At 42.5% G+C, this 13636-nt stretch overlaps 1 long non-coding RNA gene across 1 annotated transcript; it reads right to left on the minus strand.

Annotated features, from left to right (window-relative positions):
- Positions 1 to 2861: 2861 nt before the first annotated feature.
- LOC135921758 (uncharacterized) lies at positions 2862 to 8510 on the minus strand. The gene is made up of 4 exons (XR_010570609.1): positions 8169 to 8510; positions 6848 to 6953; positions 4085 to 4179; positions 2862 to 2958 (listed from the first exon to the last, which is right to left on the minus strand). It is a non-coding gene; the product is annotated as an uncharacterized lncRNA (long non-coding RNA).
- Between the last annotated feature and the right edge of the window lie 5126 nt (positions 8511 to 13636).

The following is a 13636-nucleotide window of genomic DNA, read 5'->3' on the forward strand; positions in this document are numbered from 1 at the left end:
TGCAAGACAAGGTACTACTGTTCTTGTTATTTAAGAAAGCATCTCGGGTGCAGAACACTTGGCTTGTAAACGAAGGTACGTGATTTTCGTCATTTATTTTATATCGGGGGCATTTTATGATTACAAGCCAACCAATTAACCAAAGCACTCACTGGAGGAGAATGATGAGAATCTATTACCGTAAAAGCATACAGGCTGGCTCATAGATAGTAGTTCTCTCTCTTGCTAATCTGTCCAATGCGAAGGGAAAAAGGAGAAGAAAACAGAAGGTAGGGAGTGTGGCAATGGAGATAGGCAGAAGGACCTGTTGTTCAGGTGTTTGTGTGTGAATGAATTTATTGAATGAAACGGCACTACGGGAAGGCAGTCTTTGGTCTGGTGGAGGAAGGGGGGAAGAGCGGTCGTTATAAACAGTTCGGTGATGAAAAGATCACAGGCACATGCATTTTATGTCAATGTATATTGAACCTAGCTTCATACAATCTATATTCTTCCTCGTGTGATATGGAGCTTTTTCTCTAAGTGTTGTGCGTAACTAGGGTATCATTACTGCCGCTTCCACAAGTTCAGCACGGCCGATTTGGTTTGTTGCTCCCACATTAAACAAAACGCTGCGATGCATGTTTGGTGCATGGAATACGACCTGGTTTCGCATTTACACGGCGCTGTGCGCACACGCCCCTTGACATGAAGTAGAGCAGCACGAAATTGCAATAACTCCCATGTACCAGAGACACCAGCGCACATATCCTGCACCTTCTCACTCACACATAATCGAGTGACGCACTTAAGTCTCTTGTATCGAAACCTTCAACGAAAGACCATTCCCAGAGAACTTTATTCCGGATGCTTGACCTCATCGTAGATGTTGCAAACTATGAGCCATGCTGAAACTTGAACACGACAGTGGACTGCACTCGATGGTTTGATATAAGAAGTACGCTGCTGCGTGTTTGCGACAAGCATTCTTTGCACCAACACACTTGTTAATCATGATTCATCCGTCTGTTTGCCCATTCCCCTTTCTCAGCGTAGAGTAGCAGGTTAAAGTGCATAAGCTCGTCTGCTCTCCGGTTTCGAGGAATGAAATTCCTCGTATAGTCAATCGAACTATAAGCTTACAGAGAAGCAGCCTGCGCTAACAAGTACGATCTGACGTTTACTCAACTAAATAATTGACAAACTCATTTATTTATTTATTTATTTATTGCGCTTACTGTCCTAAAGGAATACACATGCCATCAGATGCATTGAAGCGAACTAGAGTATTGCCGTTGCTTCTGTGCCATCCACCAACGCACGCTGCACGAGTGTTTTCGCTTTTCACTCTCTCCTTCCCCTCCCACTCCCAAATTCTGACCCAGCACCTTGAGCGTCGCGCTGGGTAGTGCGGTGTTTGACGATCAGTTCTGCGAGTGTCGTCGTTTGAGTAGTTTCATGTTTAGGTATCACGTTTTCCATCGGTGCAGTCTGGTAGAAGAGGCAAGTAATCAAAAGCGCAATCCCCTTGACTGGGTTGCCAGCCACTAGCGTGCGTACGTGTCTGTCGGTGTGTGTGTGTGTGTGTGCGTGAGCGCTTGCCCGCGTGCGTGTGCGCGCGAGAGCGGGCAAAGAGGGATACATCCGGTTTTTAGGCATTTCTTCTGAAGCGAGAATGCGAACTAAATTCAATGGAGAAGAGCTTGAAGACAAACAAAGCCTTTCAAACAAGCCAGTAACATTTGCTAAGTCCTCTTTCTTATCGCTATAGTGTGAGGTCTTGAACTATCTCATTGCAGTTGCTGATTTCTCCACCGCTACCAGCAGTAAAACATGAGAGCACTTACGTTCCATGGTCTCAATAACGTCTCATCATTACGTTCCATGGTCTCAATCATGGTCTGCAATAAGGTACCTCTTATCCCATAGTACACTGAAGGGTAGTGTGCTTAGTAAGCCAATGGCGCGATAGCATTAACTTCTCGTTATCTTGACGTTAACACTGAAATTATAGCACCGAGATTACTTGCGAAGTAAGAAATATGTGGCTGCAGAAGGAGAAGCTTACGTCTTCTTCGAGGGACACAATTTGGGCGTATTTCTCCTTTCAATATACTGCGCAAAAGTGCTTCGTTGTATCCCGTAAATATAACTATAGCAAAGAAGCACATTGTTTTGTTCTCGAAGAGCCACTGAATATGCAAAGAGCAGCAATCAAGGGCCGTCCTGCTTGGCCGCAAATGCGAAAACGATTGCTCTGTCGGGCAGAACCCTTACAAAACTTTCTAGTAACCTTCAATAAACTTTCTTTAGACAAATGTTACTAGAACCTACCAACAGTCTATTGAATTTCTTTAGAACGTTTTCAACCTTCTTATATACTTCATACCAACATCCTATCGACTATTGACCACCGATATTGAATTGAAACCCCTTTTACAAACTTTCTTTAGACAACGAATGAACATCCTTTAGACACTAAAAGCAGGATTTATCGACTATTTTCATACTTCTTAGAAACATTTTGGTAACTTTCTGTTGCTCGATCTAGAAACATTTTAGTAACTTCCTACTAACTTTCTGTTACACGATCTAGAAACCTTTTAGTAACAATCTGCTAACTTTCTATTGCTTTATCTAGAAACATCCTAGCTACTTTTTATAACTAGACCTAGAAACGGCCAAGTAACGTTCTACCAACTTTCTGTTGCTCACCCTAGAAACTTTCTAGCAACTATTTAAGTATGCTTTAAATGTGCTGGTGACATTTAGGCAAATTTCTCTGGCATTTTTAATAGATTCTGGTGCTGTTCCAATGTGACCTTCAACATGGGTAGTATATCTAAATGTATTTGCCTATGAAAAAAACACTCCAATATTTTTGACAACTAACCTTTATTTACCACATTTCAAAACCTGCACGCAAGCATCTATGACATGTTTTGATCTCCGCAGTGTCGAAGTGCCTTGCTGTGTAGCCTAAGGGAAGAGAAAAAGTAAAGAGTTAGTTCAGCCTTACGTCTGTGTTAATGTATCTGGGCAGAACGGCACAAAGAAGAGATCCACAAGATTTTAACTTCAAATTACGAATTAAAGCAAGCATTTTAGTTGTCTGCGCTATCCCACATACTCAGAAGTCGTGCTACTTGGTTAAAAAATGAAGTAGCTCCATATTTTTATAGAAGCAGAATTTACTGCACCTGCAATCAATGTAATGGAATTGTTGAAGTAGTACTAGCACTGCTGCACAGAACATGAACTGTTATATGTAGGAACTGTACAGTTGTGAGAACTAACCTAAAAGAAGCAAAGTAGCCATGAATCAGTTGCAGTAGGGATATTCGAAGTTTAGGACAACCAGAGCTACACTAACTGCCAATAAATGTGGTGACATCACTTAAGCATTACGCCCACCTTTAAAGGCAAACATGAAAGATCCTTTAATAGTCTTTATTGTTAAAATGATTTTACATTTAAGAAAATTGAAGTGATTCGCACTAGACCTAGCTGTGCGGGCTGCTGGGCTATAGAATATCCATCTTAATAGTGTCTTACAAATAGTATACTGCACTGTATTTTATGGATAACTTCTGAACAGGTCCTTGGAACAAATTCTTCCTATTGAATAAAGTCATGGACAAATTTCAGGAAAATTTGCCAAATTCTATATATATTCTGGCTAGTACACTGGAGAGAAATGAGATGTGAAAGGAAGGCAGGCTAACTGGAAGACAGATATTCAGTTTGCTACCTTACACTGGGGAAGGAACAAAGGCAGACAGGAATTAAATGCGCATGGTGCATTACAAATGAAGGCTATGTGTATTTTACAAGAATGTTCCACATCAACAATTGCACTACACTTAAGAGTATACAACATGTGAGAGTTTTCGGTAGCTGCTCCATGCAGAAGGCTTTCCTAATAAATGAAAAGCAAGGTTTTGTGCATGTTCTGCTAAATAAGAATAGTTCTAATAAGATAAATTGACAGAAGAAAGCTAATATATGCTGTTGATTGACCTTTTAAGCTTTTGCTATATCGTAATTGCCATGGGTCAATTGCCTCCCCACAAGTCTGCCCCAAGAAATCACATCAGCTTCTTACTTTTGGTGCTGACATGACTGCGACGGGCTCAGCACCACCGGCACCACTTGTTTTATCAAGGATGTGTTTCAACCTCCTTACCATCCTTGAGGGGTCTGCAAAAAAGAAAACCACACTGTGAACAAATGAATTGTGCCTTGGTTGAAGGTGCACATGTTGATCTGACTACTCCAGCCAATTCTTAACGCAATTCACTTGCTGGTGATGCTGTTCCTAGTGATTACTGCTGCAATGCCCCATTCTACCTCAACAATTTCTGACACTGGTTATTTACACAGTAGCGCAGGAGCACATGGACGAAAGAAATGGGACACAGTGCTACCTATCAACTGAGGGTTTACTGCATGAGAGCAGATATAATATCACTGCACAGAAAAGGATGGGAGAAGAAAGACACAAACAAATCAACCCAGCAAGGTGAACTCACACAGACAGCTAATGTGACAAAAACATTTCTTTCTCCAATAAGGAGACTGATGGGCAACTAACACAATTCCTATTCCTAATTTTTGCAGCTTCTACTATTTCTCTGGTGAACTGGTCAAGTGTCTGGCCTGCGATTGAATGCGATAAAACAGAGGGCTTGCATCTGCAGCGTGCGAAATGTCCGGCAAGGTAAAATGTCCGGTTGCCAGGTAGGGCTAGTTTCTCAACGCTGTTTGTGTGCTCACGTAATCGCTTGTTGATGCATCTACTTGTCCTTCCCACATACTCTTTGCCACAGCCGAAAGGGACGCAGTAAACCGCCCCTTCAGCACAAGAAACAAATGGTTTTCGGTGGGTCTTGTTGCACCCACGTGGCTTGCGCGTATCCGCATTTACCCTCGTTCACAAACTAGACAGCTTTGAAGGAGCAGGGAAACCGATATCTACACCGACACATTTCCTGAGCTTTTTCAGATTGTCACTAATCTCATGTAGGTAGGGCAAGACGATTACTTTCTTTACTTGTGTCGCCTGGTCAGTGGCATACTTATTAGCTCATGAATGTCCATAACCACAGCGTCTTACAAAGAGTATTCTACGTTCTATTTGACAGATTACTGCTGAACAAGTATTTAGCAGAAATGCTCCATATTGAATAGAGTTATGAACAAATTTCAATAACAGTAATTGCCAAATTCTACATGTTATTGCTTGTAGATTGAAAAAATTAAATGCACAGTATGCATAATGAAAGAAATCTATATGTACATTTACAGCAAGGTTCCACAATTACTTGCCCTATACTCAAAAGTATAATGTGCATGTAAATTTGTATTTTCTCAGCTAGATTGAACTTTGGCAGACATGCAACTGAAAAGAACTTTGCTTGAAGCAAATGGCAACTCGTGGCATCAAATGCTTTGACAGAGCACACAGCAATGATTAAGCACAACAGTGACTGTATGAACTCAAGTGCAAATGGCCAGGAAAGAAACTGGAAGCCACACCTGTACTTGTGAGGTCCCTAGAGATACAATCAACAGGACACACACTTATCGAAACCATGGAACCCTCTCCGTGTTATGCACGATGCATGCGTCACATGCTAAAACCTACTAAGTAGGCACTTCTACTTTTTTGCCTCATTGAGAATAAGGCTTCCGAATACACGCCAAACTGTCTAGCTTTTAAAGTTTTATTTGATTAGTAGATGTCACTCTTTGTGATGTTCCGCCGCGACCAGACAAGCTTCCATCAAACTCTCAATGATAGAACTTTTGTGCGAAAACATTAAGGTACTTTTTGCCTAAACCATGTATGTGGGTAACAGAACACATTTTTCTAGGTGCTCTAGAGTGCATTATTCACAGTATGAAACCTCAATTTGATAAGACGTGCAACAAATAATTGCACTATATCAAAAAGTAAATAGTTCAACAATTAAGTGCAGGGCAGCTTGAGCTTGAAGCAAGCCTCCTTGCGACATCTTGGTAAATCCAAGGGAAAGTAAAATTAAGTCTTTGCCTTACACATAAGTAATTGCAGAGAACAAGCTTTATCCCATGCCAAATGAAAAAGGGAAAAGAAATGGGGAAAAATTATGGCAATGTAACAGTGAATTGTCAGCATTGAGCTGTGCTGTCATGGTAACGTTTGCAACTACTGCACTGGGCTGGTTGTTATATGATTCAGCAGTTTCCTATACCATGTTACCAACTCAAATTTCGGTAATGTATAAAGGAGACCAGCTTCCAGCCTGAAACGAACCTGCACTTGGGACTCATTGTGAGCTTCTAACAATAAAAGGTTAATGATTTGTTACAAGTTTGAAGAATTGAACACTCATACTGACTAGGAATTCAGCAGCTACCTAATGAAGCAAGAAAACATATTGTTTTATGCAAATGTATTTAGGAGGTGCAGTATGGCATGCAATACATAAGTGTGACCGATTGGAGGGAAGTATATAGGCACACAGGCAATAGTGTGAGAATTTAACTCCATAAGACTGCATAATGAAAAGATAAAAATTATACACTTCTGGACCACCCCATGCAACTCAACGAGGTTCTTATAAAGGCAATTTGGCCAGATAATTATAGAGTCTGTATGGAGTATGTCACGCATAATTACGTAAGCCCCCCCGCCCCAATTATATGCAACTCAGAGGAGGCTACTTTGGTAAGATTATTAAACTGAGGGCACTCCAGATAACCAAAAGATGAAATTCAAGTGATCTGCTACTAGAAATCTCGAAAATGGCACATACAGTAAAATGATTGCATATTGCACAAACCTATCCTACAACTCACAAGGTAGTGACAATTTTATACGTACCTTTGTGAAAGCATGCAGATCAGGTGCTTTATCGTCGTGCTTCCCAGCTTTCAGCAGTGCAGCAGGTTCCTGCGGGGTGTAGGGATGCCTCCAGAATCCGCATAGCCTTCAACAGTAAGAAATGATTGTCGATTGTACTGTGAAGGAGGAAATTTGTGATTTACCAGTGTCATGTGGAATTGCAAAAAGTGCCTCACATAGCCAGCGGCATCAATCTATGTCTGGTTGTACAAATCTCTCCGTTATATCTCAGGAGGTTTACATTGCTATTTTCTAACAAGTGAAATTTCAGGAAGGAACGAAATCAGCAGCAACAACAGACTACTAGGACGATCATCAACAAAACTCGAATATATTGTAAAACACAGAGCATTGGATTAAGACAAAAAAATATTGAGCACATGAGAAGCATTCTGAAAGATAGGCCGTGATTTCGTAGCGATGCTATTGTTTTCGCTATTCGTTAGTGGTCTGACCGACGCCTCGGCCCTTGTTAGCCGGCCGTTAGCAGTGGGCGACAAGATTGGCATAGAATCGAGCGGTAAGCATCGCTACAAAATCGCAGTACTTTATTACGCACCAGCCGCAACCTACGATTGCCAAGAGCTGACATTCAGTTCTGTACACACACACACACACACACACACACACACACACACACACACACACACACATATATATATATATATATATATATATATATATATATATATATATATATATATATATATATATGTATAGATATATATATAAAGAAGGTCAGCGTCTCGATTAAAAAGAAACCTTGTTATTGTATTATCGGCCGATATCTGCTCTGGATCACAGACACATTCGCGAAGACACTCAAGAACATAAAGGATACAGGCAGGTTCTCGCGACGCAGACCTTCAAACCCAACTGCATACGTACAAAAATCTTCATACAAGGCTATATCTGCTCAATCGTCGAACTTGGCTATCGTGTGCCAAAGCGCGAAGCCCATCACACATCGACGTATACATTACACATGTACTATTATTGCGGGAAGGCCGACATAACGAAAAATTTCTTGCCAGGAAACTACCGAGCAAACAGCAACTTTCAGTGCTTTCTTAATTGTGTGCCTATTCAGTCATAGCAATCAAGGCGGGTAGCATATACTTCACAGAAGAGTACTAGCACGCTGCAACATCAGACGAAGCTTTCGTGAAATTGCTAGCTAAATGAACACAGCAACATGAGCAACCTGCCATCAGAAAATGCTCTGCTCTGGCTAGTTACAGGACTCTCACTACATAAACCATAAGCTTCAAGAATTCGCGCAAGCGCCAAACTTGCTTACCTTTTCAAGACGTAGTCGGCAAACGCTCCTCACGTACCGCGGCGCCGACGTTTTTCTGGCGCAAGCACTGTAGAACTTGCCATGAACTCCAGCTCCGCAAAATCACCATCTTCAACAAAGCCTTCCATACACTATGATTCGAAGCCCCAGTACCAGACTTTTCACGAGAGCGCGGGCGGGCAGTTCCGCAGAACAAAGGAAGCTCGGACGGGGGCTGCAGTAGGACACTCACGGTCGACACTGGTGGATCGCACGAAACACACGGCGAACTAATGTCGTTACACGAGTCCGGAAGGTTTTGCGATGGTTAATGCACACGACAAGGTGCACATTTTGTCTAGGCACTTGTAACACATAATTCCACTACCGTTTTACAGCAACGGGCACTTCGTTCAACTAACGTGGTCTGTGAACCGAACAAATACTGCGGTAGCGCCACACTGCGGTTCTTTGAAAAATGTATCATAAATTAGAAAATTGCGTGTTTTTTCCTAATAAGAATCGGTAGAGCCCACTTAACGAATTTGATGGGTTCAAAAGGTGTGTAATTTGTAAAAGTATGCACTTTGTGTTACGAAGTTTGAGGAAATGTATATCAGAAAAAAAACGAAGTGGATATTGCCTCCAAGATTCCCAACCGCTTTAGGCGCATGCGGCTTTCAAAAGCACCGCCTTCGAGATCGGATTTTGTTACTCAAGGGAAGCCGCAGCTGGGAGGAGGGCAGGCATTTAGGCCCCATTTGGTGGGCTTACAGTATGTGAGTAAGCTTGCCTATTTATAAAGCATATACACGGACTTAAGCCGAACCATGAGCGAAGTTTAGTTGGCGAACACGAGCCTATCAACGCGCCGTCCGTGCAGGTCCGTTTCCTTGCAATGGTGGACTGCCTGCTGGCTTCTTTGACACCTACCGAGCGCACATTCATTATCACAGCCCGTATACACGCTTCCAGTGTCCAGTGCAGCGCCGTATTATGGGCCCAGTGCCGCGCTCTGTATGCTGGGGCGCTGGCGTCGAAAAACAGCTCTAGCGTGTTAAATACGTGGTGCCTGGGCATCCCATGTATATTTTCAAAGGCAGAAAGCAACAGAGAGGGCTATAGTGCAATAGAAAAAAAAACGTAAAAATAAAAGTGCTCTAGCATGGATTCGAACCTCCGTCCTACCGCTCACAACCCCGGTACTCTGCCGCTGCGCCACGCCAACACTATGAAATACAGGGATAGTTTGTAAAGTTAAACTCGAGAAGCAGTTTTAGTTTTCCAGAGATGCATTTTGCACAGACATGGTAGTGCGATAGATGCGCTATCGCCCAGCAACTAAAGCTCACACCTGTACCACAAAGGCAAATCTGCTGTCCTATTCAACATGCCTTCCAGTCGACACGTCTGCCTAGTCATATATCTTCGTCAGAGAAGCGCAGGCTAGTGCTGGGAGCCTTCGGCGACAGCACATATACCTGTGTTTATGACGCGTAGCATCGCCGCTGATCGCTTGTGCTGGCACTGTAAACATGAAAAAATGGTTTATTTAAGAACACCGATGCAAAATACAAAAATAAAGAGTCATTTATCCTTGTTAGACTCCTTGATTCCTGAGCCTAGACGCGCCGATAGCGTGCAAACGGACTCGGAGGTATACGCTGTGCCTAAGCTTCGGTGGCGACCGATCTCGGCGCGGGTAGTTGGCGAACGCTAAAATGTGTCTATTTGAGCCTCACAACTCTTTTTAGTACAATAGGGAAAGTGGAAGCGCACAAATCGCCTCATATTTGTTATCGGTGCGATAATACGAATCAGCGGTAGGCTTCGAACTCGGGGTCCGTTTGAGCGCGTCTGAACGACTTCTGGATTTCATGTCCACGCCGCAACACTGCGACAATGGTGACAACTCCGAGTCATATGTACGTGCGAACTACTAAAAAACGCGGCGTCCTCTGCGTTTGCGTGGTTTCGTTGAAGAATTTAGCTACCCACCCTGTCGAAAGGGAAAAGGGCAAGAAAGCGTCGCGTACTAAAGTAAACAGCCTTACAATACGTCAAGAAGTCCAATAGGGCCACTGTTTTAGATGGAGCAGAGGTAGTGTCTCTGCCTCACAGGGAGACGTAAAGGGACTCCAAATGTATAAGAGTACTTTTTTTTTGAAGTAGAAGAAACTCCCTAAATAGACAATTTCGCCGGTGTAGGCAAAGATATTTTACTTTTGCTTCCGCTGATTATATGTCCATACGCAGCAAAAAATTATTTTGTCTCCTATTATTGCTTTTTTAATTCAAACTGCAAGAATGAATTATCACTGTGACACTCTGGCAATCGTACTAATTATTGTATTACCAATTCATTTGCATATTATGCTTCTTTATCGCATTATTAAATGAACAAATGAATTAAGCAAATACAATTGACCGGTATAATTTTCCTTAAACGAAAGTATGAAAAGAGCCTACCAACTTTTCTAAAACTTTCTTGTAACAAATTTTCTTCAAAAAAAGTAAAAACACTGCCTACCAACTTTTTAAAAACTTTCTTTTAACAAACTGTCTTCAAACAAAAGTAAAAACAGAGCCTACCAACTTTTTTAAAACTTTCTTTCAACAAACTTTCTTCAAACGAAAGTTAGAACAGAGCCTACCAACTTCCTTTAAACTTTCTTTTAACAAACTTTCTTCAAATAAAAGTAAATACAAAGCCTACCAACTTCCTTTAAACTTTCTTTTAACAAACTTTCTTCAAACCAAAGTAAATACAAAGCCTACCAACTTCCTTTAAACTTTCCTTTAACAAACTTTCTTCAAACGAAAGTAAATACAAACTTTCTTGTAACAAGCGTTAATAGGAAGTAAAAGTACGTAGGATGTTAATAAAGTTGATCGAAAGTTGGAAAAAAGTCTAAAGAAAGTAAGTATGCATTTTTGTATGGGAAGCCGCGCAGACTCCCAGGAGGGAGTAACAAATGACACTCCTGGGGCGCTCACCCAGGACACGAATGAATTATGTGTCTTTCAACGCGCGAAAGCATAAGCGTGCTCTAAAAACGCACCAAACCTAGGTGCTCAGTGACAGGAGAGGGTTAGAAAAAGATCACGTCCGTCAAAAAACGCTGTTCCGAAGCGTTCAGCAAAGATTGTGAACAGCTCAGCTACGACACATCTTTGGTCCATTCAGTAAATGCGCGTGTGCATTTCGCACAACGAAGACATTTTAAGACATACTGTGGAACACAGGTACTAACGACGTATTTAGGTGAATGTTGTTCTATGCTTGTGTAGGTTGTGTATCTATGTTATGCACTGTGCATATCATTTCACTTTTCATCATACCCACCTTGAGAAGCAAAGAAACCACTTCAGCATTCCCTAATAAGCCCCTCCTACCGTCCCACTCTTTCTCTCTCCCTCGGCATCTACCCTGAAACTTGCCAATGCGTTCTACTCACAAGCTAAAATCACTGACACTGATACGATGAAATCAGCCGTCTTAAACAAGCCGCAAAGCGCAAATCGCTTGACATAAAGATAATAAGCGAATATATTTGAACGGCACATCTATGCAAATATTTTTGAGTTGGACAGTGTTATATTCCTACTGTATTCCTACATGGTCGCTGTCTGTAGACTATGTCCCCACGCGCCAAAATTGAACGTTGAAAGCGATTCAGTGCATTTCTATGCGTTGATATACCCCCAACCTTTCAGTTTCCATATTAGAACTTTTCAGTACGAACTGCAATCCTTTAGTTTCCCACTTTCGTCATCTCTGTTAATTAGAAAATCGGGTTCACGCTTACAAACTGGACAAGCACCCACTCACGGCAAAGAATGTTTTATTGGAAACTGGACTACACGAACGTCAGTGTGATTCGCTATCAGTCCACTACCGCGTTATTTAAAATGCACCAAACTTTGTGACAAATTGTGACTCTACACTGCGCGACGTACAATGTATCAGTGGGACGTTGACAGTGTGTAACACTATGGAACGCTTTCGCCGACTGACAGCATCCACATTAACTGTTCTGTATTGTGTGTGCGTGGGTGTGTTTTTTATTTTCGCATTCGTTTTCTCTCATATATTCATGGAGGAAGTAAAGAAATAGGAGGGAGCATTACGTCACACAGTCATCCTTGGCAAGCGAACGCTCCGCGAAGCCACAGTGTCGGTTCTACACATCACCTCTGGCGTCGTGATTACGGGAAAAATTCGAGATTTGCCGAGACGTTTGGTTACCGGTAGATTTAATTCACTGCGGGCTCGGCCGCCAGCTGCTCAGATGGATGCCATCGTGGCTACTCAGCTGCTCCGCCTCTATCTCATGTGACATTTTTCTTCGGATGCTTGTTCCGCTTCGGTACTTTCCTGCAGGGCATGTGTTCTACCCTTTGGGTGAATTGTGAGAGGTTCACAATCCAACGCCAGCGCATTCAGGCTACTGGTATACTTCGGCCGAAGTAACCTTGTAAGTGTTAAGACTGTTGTGAATGATAAGAAGCGATATGAATTCGTCACATTTTTGACCGAGGCCTTAACCGTATGTATTTTACCCTGTTATGCGAGCTTTATTGATTTGAATTGTCGCTGGATGAGGGGCATCTTACGCATGAGGGTTTGCATGCATGCTATTCATCGCAGCGTGGCAGCGGAGTCATCTTTGCAGGTGAAAGGCGGTGGAGCGTATTGCCTCAGATGACACTAACTCACGCAGCATACGGTGAGTTGCATTTGTTACGTACGTGCTATGCTATTTTCTTGTGAGACGCGGTGCGTTGTCAATTTATGTACTCCCAAGAAAAGCAGAAGCGACTGCAAACAGCGCTTGTTCCAGCTTTTGGAGATTGAGACCAATATGTGGCAGGGTCATGTGGCCTCCGCAATGTATCGTAGCACTGACCCTGCTTCGAGCACTGCCTACTGTGAACACGAGCGAGCGGTAGGTCATCGGACGCATGTGATCTTATTACAAAATAATACGGGGTTTCACGTACCAAAACCACGATGAGGCACGCCGTTGAGCAGGAATCCTGAATAATTTGGGGCACTCGGAAAGCTTTAACATTCACCAAAATCTAAATACACCGGTGCTTTCGCATTTCGAACCCATCGTAACATGTATCAGCGAAAGAAACAGAAAGATGCACTCCAAGTCATAAAACTTGCTTTATCCCTCACACGAGAACTCACCAACTTACAAAACAGTTTTTATCCTCCCTTTATAAGTAAACGTTATGCGTTGCTTAGCTTCTCCAATAACAGCAGACATTACCGTGCAATTTAATGCAACACGAACCGCAGCTCACACTTACCGCAAAAGCAGTCAGTGGTGCAGCAACGCCGCGTACCTTTCGGTGAGGCCTGAAACACTTGCGTTCAGTTTCCGACATGCTTGAAAGGCTTTCTCTCTGATGCAGCTCGCCTAACGCAGACGCATAGCGCAACACCGCGATTCGATGCTATGGTCCGGAAACGTGAG

Source organism: Dermacentor albipictus, unplaced genomic scaffold, assembly GCF_038994185.2.
Source record: "Dermacentor albipictus isolate Rhodes 1998 colony unplaced genomic scaffold, USDA_Dalb.pri_finalv2 scaffold_16, whole genome shotgun sequence".
NCBI classification, from domain to species: domain Eukaryota; kingdom Metazoa; phylum Arthropoda; class Arachnida; order Ixodida; family Ixodidae; genus Dermacentor; species Dermacentor albipictus.